The 13,559-nt window shown below is 43.2% G+C and overlaps 1 protein-coding gene across 6 annotated transcripts in view; it reads left to right on the top strand.

Annotated features, from left to right (window-relative positions):
• LOC110468659 (uncharacterized) overlaps positions 1-13,559 on the top strand; it is a 199,837-nt gene that overhangs the window by 85,829 nt on the left and 100,449 nt on the right. The window lies entirely within an intron of this gene.

The following is a 13,559-nucleotide window of genomic DNA, read 5'->3' as shown; positions in this document are numbered from 1 at the left end:
GTGAGTACAGTATTCTCAGGGGAACAAGGGGGAGAGCTGGCTCTGCCATGCCTTCTTGGTTGCCCTTACAAAGCCTTAAAGTGCTATGTAATTCTCCTTGACTGACCACATTTTACCCTTGACTCACCATTAGCTTGGAAAAATCTGAACAAATAGGTGCAATGACCAACAGTTGTGATTTCTCTCCCCATGGGGTCAAGGCCAGGTTGGGGGACTTGGAGTCAGATGGGAAAAGGCATTTCCTCATGGCTATGATGGCACAATGAGGTGAGAACAACTGCAAGTCCAGCCCTACCAACAGCAGGCCTGTGGAGGAGCAGCAGGATGCTTGGCCACCCTCTCTTAGGACATGTGTGTCCATCATGTGTGCCGTCTGCCCTGCACTGCTGGGAGAGAATCCGTGATGGTACAACCAGGGCAGCAGCAAATCCTAGCACCTGCAACAGGCTTTGCTTGTGCCTCATTTCCCAGTATTGACCCAGGGTTTCTTTTTGCTACCTGCCACCTCTTACTCATTTCCTGGAAGATTTATTTTGTCTAGTGGTTGAGACGTTCTTGTGGGTTCTCTTGTGCATCCTCAGTTCTAGTATGCCTGGATACAGGTGCATCTGCTTTTGAGATGACTGGGAGTTGGGTGGATGACTGGAATGGCAGGGAAGATGGGAGGAATCAAGCAACTTTTTCTGGCTTCCTTGCTGAACTGAAAACTTTGAGGACTTATTTTTATTTTTTTCCATGCAGAAGTATTCAAGGCTCTAGACTTAACACAAACAAAAATAAAAGTGTATAGCAAGATAAAAATCTCATTTCAAATGGAAAATTCAGCTTTTCCTAAACAAAACAGAATGGCTTGATTTTTAGTCACTTATTTTCTTTCAGAATGAACCAAGTCACCAGAATTACTAAGGTGTTTGCATTCATCCATTGTTTCAAACCTTTGCTCAGTGAAAACATTTCCCTGAAATATTTCTCTTAGTGTTCCCTCTGAGCATCTCTATGTTCATCATGCTTTCTTCATGCAGGATGCAATACTGGGCTCATGCTCCCCACTCCTTCCAAGATCCTTCTTTTGATTTTGATTTTTCTGAAAGATTTTACAAAGGACTGCCAAAGGAATCGGGAGAAATCTTCTCAGTTCCAGTTTCTCCAGTGGAGAGGAGAAACCATCTATTTAATTTTCTGTTTTTAGCTCCCATTTCTTGTGTTGTCTCCAGGGTGGAGATGGATTGAGAGGGCTGCTTTGGTGTATAGTCCTCGGTGGAGGTTCCTGTACCCCATGTGCCTGGATTTATGGTAGACCTTGCTTATTCTTCCCAAGTGTCATCTGAGTGCTATTTTACATAATGTTTCCTCTTCTCATCCAGGCTGTTGTGCAGCACTTAGCTGTTCCTGCTGACTCTCAGTTACGAAATATCTTCTTCTCTCTAAATAGAAAGGTCTGTCATGGTTCTTGAGAGCTTCCTGGGATGTTCCTACTTGTGGACTTTAAGTGCTATGCAGAGGCCTTGGTCTCTGCAGGCCTGTTTTTGGCTGTTGCCAGAAGAGCTGTTGCCTCCAGTATTTTCTTGTGCCATTGCCCTGGGCTGTTGCACACATGAACTGAACATTTGAGGGCTGCCTTTTCGTGCCTTCTCCTGCGTGCTCCACTGTTTGATACCCAACCTAGTGGCTTGGAATCCTCACAAGAAGCGCCTTTGTCTTATTGATGGACTTGGCCCAGGTTGCAAATGTCAAGCCAAGGTGTCAAAGTGAGTCACTGCACACACGCGCATCTAGAGAGGATTTTCCGTGCAACATGATGAAGTCATTGACAGCCGTGTTGTGCAACTGTCCATTATGAATCATGAGGATCAGTGGCTGAGGAAGGCTCAGGCTGTGGGACCAACTCGTGTAATTATCTCTAATGACATGAGTGCAGAACAAATTAATTAATAAATGGCATGTTCTTTCCACTCACTTGGCCCCAGTTGTCCCATTGGGCAGCCTAATGTTTTGTGTGTGTTGCTGGCAGGCTCTGTTAGGTCTCCACTTCTTTTGTGGGGGAGGTGAAGGAGTCTGTTCCTTGCCTAAGGGAGATGTCAATGAATCTAACTACTGGCAGGTAACTATGGAGCAGCAAGTCTTCCTAGTGTGAACTGTCTCTCATCCCCCCTGCTTCTTTGTTTTTTGGGGTTTTTTTTGGTTGTTTTTTTTTTTTTTTACATCAGTTTCCTAATCCATATTCATCTCCTGCTTTTTGTCCCTTTTCTTTCACCCTGCCCTCACTCTTCCACTTTCCCTCTTCTGTTTCCTTTCCCTTTTATTCTGCACAGAAAAAAAAGTTGTGCTAGAAGATAGTTTTTGCGTTTGTCAGCCAAAATTCTGTGCTCTCTTCCTGTAAATATTTCAATTTCATCATGAGACAGCATTAGTTTGTTAGCATTTTTTTGACTGAATGGGCAACATATTCTTCTAATGTTTGTTTCTTCTGGGAAGTTTTTCTTGGTGTTTTTTAATGTCTTAGTATTTTATTAACATTTCCTCTTGCCAATGTTTTGCTGTGGAGTGCCGCCTGGGCTTACTATGAATGTTTTGGTATGAGGCAAAGAGAATTCATATTTCAGGACTATTTATTCCCTTGGTATGTGTTTTGGGCAAGACCCTGTCTCCATGAATATGCCAAAGGCAAAAATTCTCATGGATTCCTTTGAGGAGCAGGACTGAGCCTTGCTTTTGCACCCGTGGAGGATTGCTGTGCCCCACATGGGTCCTTGAGGGAGAGAGCTGGCTTGGACAAGAATGGGTGGGACACGGCTCTGCTGAGACACACAACAGACCTGACCTGCTCACAGCACTGAAAGGCTCAGCATCACAAGCTTAAGTCCCCACTTTTTGTGTAGTAAATCCTCAAAACTTCTCAGAGCTCACGGTCAGTAATGCCAGCCTTGGCAGCATTAGAAAATAATGAGTCAAGTCTTGAGAAACAGCGATGCTGAATGAAAACAATCACAAGACTGAAATACATACCTGCTTCTTCACAGTTGCTGCCTGGTTTGGGAGCCTCTAACTGCATTCAGATGTTATCTCTGTGTTTCCCTTAGCATGCATGAAGGCTAGAAAATATTCTTTATTAATAAAAATTGTATATTTCCCCCGATTTCAAGACCTGGGGTGTGAGAAATGGATTGGCTCTTGAAGCAGTGGGGTAAAGCAGGGAGGTCTGTCGTATTCTGAGCTGAGCTGGCATCCTGGGTGGAACACCTGTAGTGCAGGGAAGTGATGGGGAGGTGCAAGACCTTGTCTTCACCTGGTTAACTTGGTTCTTCGGGATGGAAACCGGGGGCTGAGTATGTGTTTCAGCTGCTGATAATGAGAGAAATTATGACTTTAGAGAGAAGGAGACTGAAGACTGTGGAGACCTGAGGCTGAGCATAACCTCTGCTGAAGTTGCATTGCTCTGAGCAGGGTGACTACCCTGAGAAGTAGGGCTGGTAACAGGAGGTTGTGGCCATGTGTTATAGAGGCTGATGGCTCTGCTGAGATTCAGCATTAAAATGTTTCACAGAAAAAGAGATAGCATGTGGCATTCAGTGAGCTGAATGCTTGGACCACATGTGCTGTGACTGAGAGCTGGCCACGTCAGAAGGTATCAAGAATTTCTTGCATGGATTGTGTTTGTGTGTGTTTGTGTTAAGCTCATCTAATAGTGTTTCCTGCTTTTGAGCCCAGCTCAAAAAAAAAAAAAAAAAAAAGGTTCAGTTTTGTCATTTGATAGTAAAATGCAAGCAAGGCAAAAAATTAAAACCATCTTATAAAAGCAGTAGAAAACAGCTCTGGTAGCTTCCATTTTTAAAAGACACAAATGAAAATATTTGGTTAAAGTATTCTTTATTTTTCCCCACACCTTCTCATCAGCTTTTATTCTGTTCTGCCATGGAAAGTGAGGCAACAGAAGAAGAATGAAGAAAAACAATGCTGGAGATGTTTCTTGTATTTGTGGGGGTTTTTACTTAAAAATTAGAAAAATTTGAGGAAGGGTAAGAGAAAATGCTTATAATTTTTTTTTTTAAGAAAAAACACTGTTTATTTTTCTTTTAATGTTTTGAACAATTCAGTTGTTATTTGAGTAATTCCATGCATGGAGAAAGAAGATTGATTTCAGAATAAAAATTCTGCAATTCAGAATTTTAATTTAGGATCCTTGGTTCTTTTAAAATACAAATGTAGGTAAACATATATGAGCTAGAGCAGCTCCTGCAGAATAATGAGACTATTTATTTGGAATAGCCCTTATTCCCCAGCTACTTATGATGTGTTTAGTTTTCAGTGCCTAACTGGAATGATGATTAAAAGCTCTGTCTGGACAGCAGCCGCTTACCTTCAAGGCTAGTCTAACTTCCATCTCCACCATAAATAGCTATATACAGTTTGCCATGTTTCTTCGAAGAAGTTTTTTGGACAGTCTTAACCTGATTTTCCAGGAATTTCCTTTCCCTTGTACTTGGAAAGTGTTATTAAGTGGTGCCTTTCTCTTTCCATGCCTATAATGCATCCCAAGGGTCCAGATGAAAGGCGCAGTCCAATGATTCAATGTTGAACATAAGCACAGTAACATCAAAGAAAAGAGAGGAGCGAGGAAAGAGTTTATAAGCAGAAGGCTGCTGAACAATGTAGACTCCTTCATGTGCATCCAGGTGTGGTGCCTCTTCCTAGGTCACTTTGGCTTGGAGCTAGAGGACAAATCCATGGTGTACATGATCCCTGGCTTTCAGTGTAGTGCCAGTGTGTTGGGTTGCTATTTGGGAGAGCCAAGGTGGAAATGGAAGCCAAACTACACGTGGCTCTTGGGTGTCTCTCTATGTGAGAAACCAGGTTAGACAAGCATCTGTTTTTGAAGCCTTCAAATAGTCATCCTCTCCTCCACAATTCTCAATTAATAATCCTTTTCCTTCTGTCCCAGTGGGGTGCACTGCACCATTTCTCAACCATGCATGCATTTTCTTTCCATTGAAATGATATGGTTGGTGTTACAGTTTTCAAATTAAAAACTGAATGTATTTGAATATTTTTTCCCACACAAACATTTCTTTGACTTGCAAAACTCTTTTCTGTTAGAAGTGTCAGAGTGGATTTTTAACCCATTCTAAGAAACTTTCTGCTGTCAAAAATGACTAATAGCCTAAACTCTCTTAAGAATTGTTTGTCCCCATTTTCCTTGCTGAAAAAATATGATTTCTGGAATTGTTTATTTTCTTCTTTCTCCCTTTAGTATCCCTGTATGGCACTAAACTATACAGGGATGAGAAAAGAGTGATTTTTCTGAACATGGAAAGTAAAAGAAATGGCACAGTAGTTCAGCTGGGATTAAAGTAGTGATTTAAGCCAAGCCTGATCTATAGGGAGAACTTTTCTGGAACCAAAATGCTCCTACAGATTTTTCTTGTGCTTAATAACTTTGGAAGTTCAGTGTGCACTTCTACAAGGACTTCCAAATGGATCTTGTTCGCTAATAAATTCCAAATAATTCTTGCTGGCTTTTGGTCTTTTTCTTCATTAGATTTTATTATAGGACTTTTACATAATGGGAGAACACAAACAGGAGATTTGGAGCCACAATTTCAGAGCTCTTTGTTCTGAGGTTGGGAAATCAGTTTCCAGATGTGGACCATGTTGGAGATTTTGTTTTTTTTTTTTTTCTTCCTTTTCTTTTGTGTGTGTATGTCTTTCTTCCTCTTTTGGCCAGGAGTGAGAGAGGGAAATTAAGATGATGAATGAAATAATGAAAATAATAAAATAACAATGGTCAAAATCCCCTTTGTTCATGAGTCGTGACTCAGCTGAGGGCAGCAGCAGGAGTGCTGCTCTGAGCCTTCTCTGATGTCAACAGCAGACATCACTATAGGACACATTTAGGTACTTTGAGTGGAAGAGGTGGCGTCTGGGAGATGCATGGAGAAATATGCTATGGACTAAGAAGGATTCTTAGGTTCCTGTTCTCTCCCACGCTCTAATTTCTTTGTGCCACTCTGCAAAGACAACAGATCTCCCCAGCTGAGGGTTTTCCCAGCATGGGGTAGTCCACAGATGGCAAAGTTGGCTTCTAAATTAACTTCCCACAGCACAGGGTGTGGAGCGGGGAGGGGGGGCTGTCACCAGCTGATGGGGAAGAGAGCCTTCTGAAAAGGACTCCCAAAAGTCAGGACAAACCCTTCTTGTGTCAGCAGCTCTCTAGTATTGGCTCGAGAGTCAGTGCTTCAGGTGTCGGTGTGAGTCAGGCTGTCTCCTTGCTCCCTCGTCTTTTTGTCCTCCAAGGGAAAATTAAGCAGCACACAAAAGTGCCATTGTGTGCTTACCCACCACAATCCCCATGACTGGCCACCGAAAAGGCACCCCCAGTCTGGCTACTGAAGAAGAGCCCGGGGCTGGCGATGTCTGCAGGACAAAGCCCTTTGCCAGGGCTGCATGGGTGAGGACACTGGGAGTCAGACACATGAGCGCTGTACGTGCTGCTGCATCTGTCGAGGCAACCAAATTCTCATTGGTGCTGTCATTTCTATTGTTCTGTTTCATTCCAGCAGGGGGAAGGACACCAAAATGACTTCTTGTTAGATATCCATTAGCAGGGCTTTAGCCAAGGATCTCTAGGAGTAAATTCTGAGACAGTAAGCTGAGACTGAGGCCTTGAGTGTAATGGGGAGAAGAGGAGTTGCATTGTCTCTCTAATCTATCCACGTGCAGATGCTTCCGTGGGGAGCTATTGAGTCCCCTGGAACTGCTGGGTGTTGCCTGAGTTGCTGACCTGGACCAATGCTGAAGGAAAGAGAAGAGAAGGGGGACTTAGCTCCACTAGCTGTAAAGGTTTTTTCCCCTCTGAAATCGCTGCTTTCAAGTTGTGGACACATCTGGAAGTAACAGCAAACATGTGCAGCCTGTGGTTTTTGAGGATAGAAGATGAGATTCATATGCAAGGGAGGGAGGGGTTTGCCATCCCTGTCCTGACAGTATGACCTTGGAGGCAACTGGAGACAAACTGGAGGTAGAGGAAGAACTCCCCAGATCAAAGAGAGGTGTCCATCCATCTCTACCATTCCCTCGGGAGGAGCTGGGAGGTTATTCTTGAATGTAATGGACATGCACAAAAGTTGTAGCACATGACTCACTCTGGTGGTTATAATGAGATTTGCACCCCCTTCTTGGGTGATGAGACACAAGGCTCAAGTCAGGTGGGTGATGGATGCCCAAAATAAACCTGACTGTGTCTTTACAGCTGTAGTTGCAGCTAGGATATTTATCATAGCCTGGGAATAATAAACTCTTTTACCTAGACTGGCCATTTAAGAATATGGCCACAAAGAAAGTACAGCTCTGAGCCCCTTCACTGGCTGTAAAGATTGTCAAGTTAGAGAGCTTGGAAGGTATCAGGTAGCTTTGATTTATCATTAGCTTTTTTGCTTTAGTCCTTTGTGGGTTTGGTTTCCAGGGTTTGAACCAGGTTTTGGCCATGACCAGACTGCTGATCTATCTGCCTTTACATTAGTTTGACTTGACTATCCATCTTTACATTTTGTGAAAAGCTTTAGTCTCAACAGTGGGCTGAACTCTGCATTGAAGTCCTTGATCTGGTCCTGCTTTTGGGGGATTTTAAACTCTGTCTGGAAGAAAATTGTATTAGTATGCTGACTTTTTGTTTTTTGTGTGTGTACTTATATTCTGTTTAGACAAGATTCTTTCAGGAGGTGTTTAGGATTGTAATTTTTGTGATAGAGGAGGGAATGTGAGCAGGATATCCTTGTTCTTGCAACAAAATATTCATGAAATAACAAAGTTTTTCTGGTGTCTCCTCCTGATGCTGAATTAAAGGGGGCATCAGGATGAGGTAACAAGTAAACGGGAAGATAGTGTTTGACCTTTCTGTCCCAACCTTTCTCTGATAGGGGTACATGCTGTCTCATGATAAGATGGACAAGTATCATGAAATAGAGAAAAATTTTCCTTTAAATGTTTCTGTTGGTATAGTAAGAGTATGCTTCTGGGTTTGGTATCTCAGTGGCTTGGGAACAAGGAGGAACCTGATTTTTGCTGTGTCAACGTCTGTGTTTATTTGAGTGTTCTTTCCTTGACGTTGTTTCCTTTTGATTTTCCAATGCTATGAGAGAAGTCAAAATAGTAAGGGAAGCAGAAGTGACAATTCACGAGATTGCTGCTGGTTTCCAGCTGAATCTCTGCGCCTGGTATTTCTTACTTCACAGGCACTTCCGAAGAGCTGTTGCCAGCAAATGGGAAACTCTGCTTACATGGAGTTTGGTAATATTTAGGCAGGCTGAATCTGCATTTTCATTTGTGAGGGTGAGCTGACTCCTAGAACTGGACTACTGTGACTTTCAAAGGTTTTTGAAATTTGAACCTTAAAACCCAGGAAGAGATGCCAGGTTTCCCCTGCTGTCTTGGTCGTGCAGCAGTCAGAGGAAGCACAGGTGATGCTTACAGACCTGGGCAGGTAGGAGTAACACTTGAGCTGGAAGAAACCAGAAGGTATCTGATCAAAGATATCTATGTGGCATGGGCCTCCTTGGATCTGTAGCCAAAAAGGAGTTGTCTGCATTTCATTGTCTCATTTGTATCCCATTGGGGCACATTTCCTGAGGATCTGAATGGAGAATGATTTCTCAGAGGAGCTACTATTCCCTAAGTTGTGTAAAACAAGACACACAGTCCGTGTCGATGAGCAACCCAGCTTGCCCTTTAAGCATTTTCATGAATCCTTTGTATCTTTGAGTTGAATAGCTCCAATTGCATGGCAGGACAGAATGCCAGAATGAATGAAGAGAAAAAAGGAGGAACAATAACCTAAACCAAGCACTTATATTGAAAACAGGACCCAGGGAAGAGCAAGTAACTGCTGGCTTCATAGGCCAGCTCTCTCCCTCCTGCAAATCTCTTTCACTGGTGAAACAATGTTAGAATAGAACAGAAGCACCTTTCAGATTGCAGACAGCATGTTGGCAGAGGAATGGCCATAAGTATCAGAGATTTTGTGACTGCCCTTAGCCTACAAATGTTACCTACAGGCTCATATTCATAAACAGACTGCTGGTAGTTTGTTCAAGCAAGGAAAGTGAGTATATTTGTCACTCCACCAGCAGTGCAACTGTGCAGGGCTTGCACGGGGTAATTGTCCTAGCACACAAATCCCAGATGTTGTCAATGCCCTGTGTTAACTGACTGAAAAACTGTGGTAGCACTGCTTAAGAAAACAGAAAGGGAAGGGTGGGGGGAAAAAAGAAAAAAAAAAACAAGAAAAACGAACAAATTGTCTTTAAAAAAGATAATTACTTTTGATGTCTGCATGGCCAGCTGTGACATCCGTCTGCTTTTCTCCTTCACAGCATGCTCAAGGCTGCTGAAGGTATGGGTGAGAAATCCATGTGGTGGTTTCAAATTCAGCATGTGCCTTGAAATGAGAGCTCAGATGGGCAATATCAATGTGGTTGTAGAAGCATCGTTTCTTTAGCCTCAGTAATGGGAAGACAAAAACCTCATGTGTTTCAGTAACCAATTGCTAGTTAACAACTACTCACAGTCTTATTTAATCCTCGAGTGCTACTAGAGGAGCAGTGACATGATTGTTAAAAAACCACAGTCTTTCATTAAAAATATTTTCTGAGGTTTATTAATTGAGAAACAAATGCATCTAATGGGTCATAAATAATGAATCTGGGCATAAAACATACAAAATAAAATGTATAGGCCAAATGCCACCTCTGGTTATATTGTGTAACCCAATGGAGAAGATACATGTAAATGAGAACAAGACACAGCCCTGTAATTAAAATTATATAGAATCATAGAGAGCTTTGACCACAGAAAAGTCACTGAAATTGTCAAAATCCTGACTTTGTGCCAGAAACCTTGGGGCTGAATTTGACAACCACTGTAATGTGTTGTTTAGGGAGAGGACTCAAAGGAAGAAAAGTACCTCTGTCCCGAAAACCCCTGCCTTGAGCTGGGCCAGCTGCCCAAAAGTGGTGTGCTGTATCACAGCATCTCAGTTTACCCCACTGCATTTTTGCTGCCATGGTTTTTATTGATGCTTTGCCCTTTTTCTTTCTCCCCTCAATGACTCAGTCTTGAACCTACTAAGACGGTGGTGCTACCGCCTTTGAAGTTGAAGCAAGTCCTCCTTTCTGTCAGTTCAGGCATTTTCTGCACAAAGCACCCATGGGTTTCATGCCAGTCTGGTGCTTCCTCTGCCTGTTTGGACACTTAAAGTTTGGATCCCTGAAACCACAACCTTTGCTCATTTGTCTCAGTATAATGGTAGGAAAAAATTTGTGGTGCTACTCCCTTAAAGGCTGATGCTGGCAATGAAAAGAAATTCCTGTATTTGAATGCTTGTCTGTTTACTTATTTATTTACTTTTGTATTCAGCAGTGGGAAAATATTTTCATCTTTCTCCTTGTCTTGTCAAAAACACTTTATTCATCACAGCGGGCACCAGAGTACAGAATGGGACTGCAATAATTTCTCCTCGTCCTGGATCACTCTTGGTCCTCAGTGAAATGCTACAAGGCTGGCAGAAGACCCGTGAGGCTTTTCTGAGGATGAAATGGCCACCCTCATTCTGCAAGGCCACCCCAACCAGCTCATTCCTGCCTTGGGATGTCGGCTCCCTGCCCCGGGATACCGGTGTGCCGCACACGGTGGATGGAGCTGCCAGCGCTTGCCTTGCCTCTCTGGATGGAGAGGGCATGCCCTGCCACTTCTGCTCATCCTGCCTCCTGCTTTATCCTGTCTGTGAACTCCTGACCTTGATTGCTCCTTCTCCTGCCCGTGCTCCCCTCCCTCTTCCAAGCTCCAAGACGGTCTCGTGTTTCTTGGAATCTGGCAGCATGAGGGCTTCTTGTTGATTGGTATAAACAATCTTAAAGGTCACATTTCCCCCCCCCCCCCCACACACACAGAGGGAGTTGGGGTGTGTGTGTGTCTAAAATAAAAGGCTTCTCTCAAATTAACAACCACAAGGATGTAAACATGGAAGCCAAAGGAGCTGTTCACTACTAGTGTGGACTGTGCCAAAGAAGCCCCTGAGGGCTTCCTTAGGAAAGAAAATGTGGGCACAAGATGTGGCATGCTCTTGCGGCTGGCTGGGAGGGAGAGGTCAGGGTGCCAGGGGATGGTGGCAATCATGCCCTGCGTGAGTGGTGACATTGGATTTGAGCAGCTTTGTTTGTGCCAGGGCTGGCGCTGGTCATCCTGCTAAGCTGGGGGGGAATGCAGAAGTCAGGGTGGCTTTGAGCCGCAGGGGCAGGAGCCTGGAGCTGCGAGACAGAGGATAGCATTTCACTCAGGCAGGCGCTGGGTGCCATCCAGCTCCTAGAGCCGCTCGGCTGCCTTTGTGGGCTTCAGTGAGAATTGGGTCAGAGCCCTGTCTGGGGAGAAGCTTGTGGAAAACAAGCAAAAAGCAAAGTAGGTGCTCAGAGCTCATGTCTGCGTTGTGGCTGAATCACAGCCAGGTCTCTGCTCCAGAGGTTTGCACGCTTGGTTACGTGCGTTGAAGTCCAGCAGGGAGTCGCAGTTTCGACCAGCTTGGGTTGTGCCAGGAAAACGCTTTGTAGGTGCAGGCTACACTGGGATGAGAATCCTTTAGCTGCTTTAGTTTGTCTAATCCAGGGAAAGAATTTAAATACAAAAGGGCAGCACCTATTCACATCTTCATAAATTGTCAAGTGTCTGGAAGACTGTGTAGGCTTAGTGCTTTCTAGCCCAGTCCAGCTTTTGAGGGTTGTTAAAGCTGCTTTGCTCTGTGCTGCCTCTGAGATTTTTCTCCTGTGGTACATTGCAGGAGACATGGCCCACGTCTTCAGAAAACACAGCTAAACTTCATATCACAGCAAACTTCTCTGAATTACAAGTTGACATAAACTCATTGAAGAGAAATCTGTAGACATTGCTGTATGTGTAGTGATGTCATTCCTAAGAAGTTGCTGAGTAAAAGTTGTTGGAAGTGTACCCTGGAGAAAAGTACCAAATATGTCTGCTGAACTTTATTGCTCTTTTTATGGCCACTTCTAGAGACAAGATACCCAGTTAGCTACACTTTCAGTCTGGCTCAGTAAGGCCACTCTTTATTTTCTACATCTGCCTCAGCTTTTTGATCAAGGGCCTGATCCCCTTTCTGAAGGAGATAACCAGGCACAACTCACAGAAATGTGCATTAGTGGACATGTTCATAACCCTGTCACTTTGGGTGGTGAATGTAGGCAAGCAGACCAGATCTAATTCCAGCATCCAAGACCTGAGGAAGTATTTTGCATGTTTTTATTGGCCAATTTTCTAAGGAAATAAGTTTAGTGTGAATGTGTAGTGTGCATGACCTCGTGATCTTGCTTGCTCCTCTATCTCCCTCCTAAGGACTCTTTAGCTGGGTCCGTCCTAATTTGTGAAGGGAGTAGACATTTCAAAGATAATCCAATTTCTACAGATATAATGAAATTTGGAGCTCATGAAGAGACATTTCCCTCTAATGGGCACTAATCTCAGAACTTACTCAAACACAAAAAATCGTAGAGAGAAAATGTTAGGGAAAAACTCATGGGAAAAGCTTCCAGGTCTCAGCAAACATACCAAGGATACCATGTTTCATTAGATCTTCTGGGGTTTTTTTTCTTATTTGTGTTATTTCTCTGAACCTCTGCTTATCCCAGCTCAAGTCTCAAATCAGAGCAGAATCTCAGAAAAAGCAGAATTTTTTTTTTATTATTTTTTGAATGGTATTACAATAGATCTTAAGATGCCCAGAGATCAGGTTCCCCTTGTTCTTGGGTGCTTTGCATCTCACACACAGTAAGAGACAATCCCTGGTCTGAAAGTTTTAAAACATCAAATGCAGGCTGATAAGTGAACCTGGATCACCACCTAACACTCCTCATGTGCATCCAGGCATGAATTTGTGTGCTGCTCCTGATCAAGAGTCCTTGGGGCTGTGTGGTTCCAGCTGCTCTTCTAAGAACTCCCCAAAATCTTGTCCAGATTGTAACTGAGCTTATGATGATCCTGGTGATACTCTCATCAAGTTAATATTTGAAAAATTATGTGTTGAGTATTTGCCTCCATGTCTAAATCAAAAATGATTGCCCAAGTGCCTCCTTCTACTTCACATAACTTTTATTAGATGACAAATAGTCCACTTTTATCTTCTGTGGTGTGGGAAAGGAAGGGAGGTGGCAGGTTTGAGAAGATATATTTGTGTTTTAAACTGTATAGGTATTTTAACTATTGTCTACTGTGTTGGTCTGTTGCTAATGGACAAGAAACTTCACTCCTGTTCCCAAATGTTGCATGGCTGGGAGATGAGATCACGCTGTGTAAGAGTCATTTGCTGATACACCACCTTTGTTTAAGTTCCTAGCATGTTATGTTTCCTAACAAAAAAAAAAAAAAAAAAAAAAAAAAAAAAGAAAGTTTTTGAAAGAGATATTGGCGGCCCAGAGTGATTGTAAATGTCAAGTTTGTCTCAATGCAAGTTTGAAAACTGGGCCAAAATTCCTAGAATTTGAAGTTTTGCTACAATTTCAGGCCTG

Source organism: Lonchura striata, chromosome 5, assembly GCF_050655825.1.
Source record: "Lonchura striata isolate lonStrDom1 chromosome 5, ASM5065582v1, whole genome shotgun sequence".
Lineage (NCBI taxonomy): Eukaryota > Metazoa > Chordata > Aves > Passeriformes > Estrildidae > Lonchura > Lonchura striata.
The sequence above is the reverse complement of the archived record's forward strand: the minus strand, read 5'-3'. Positions and strand labels throughout refer to the sequence as shown.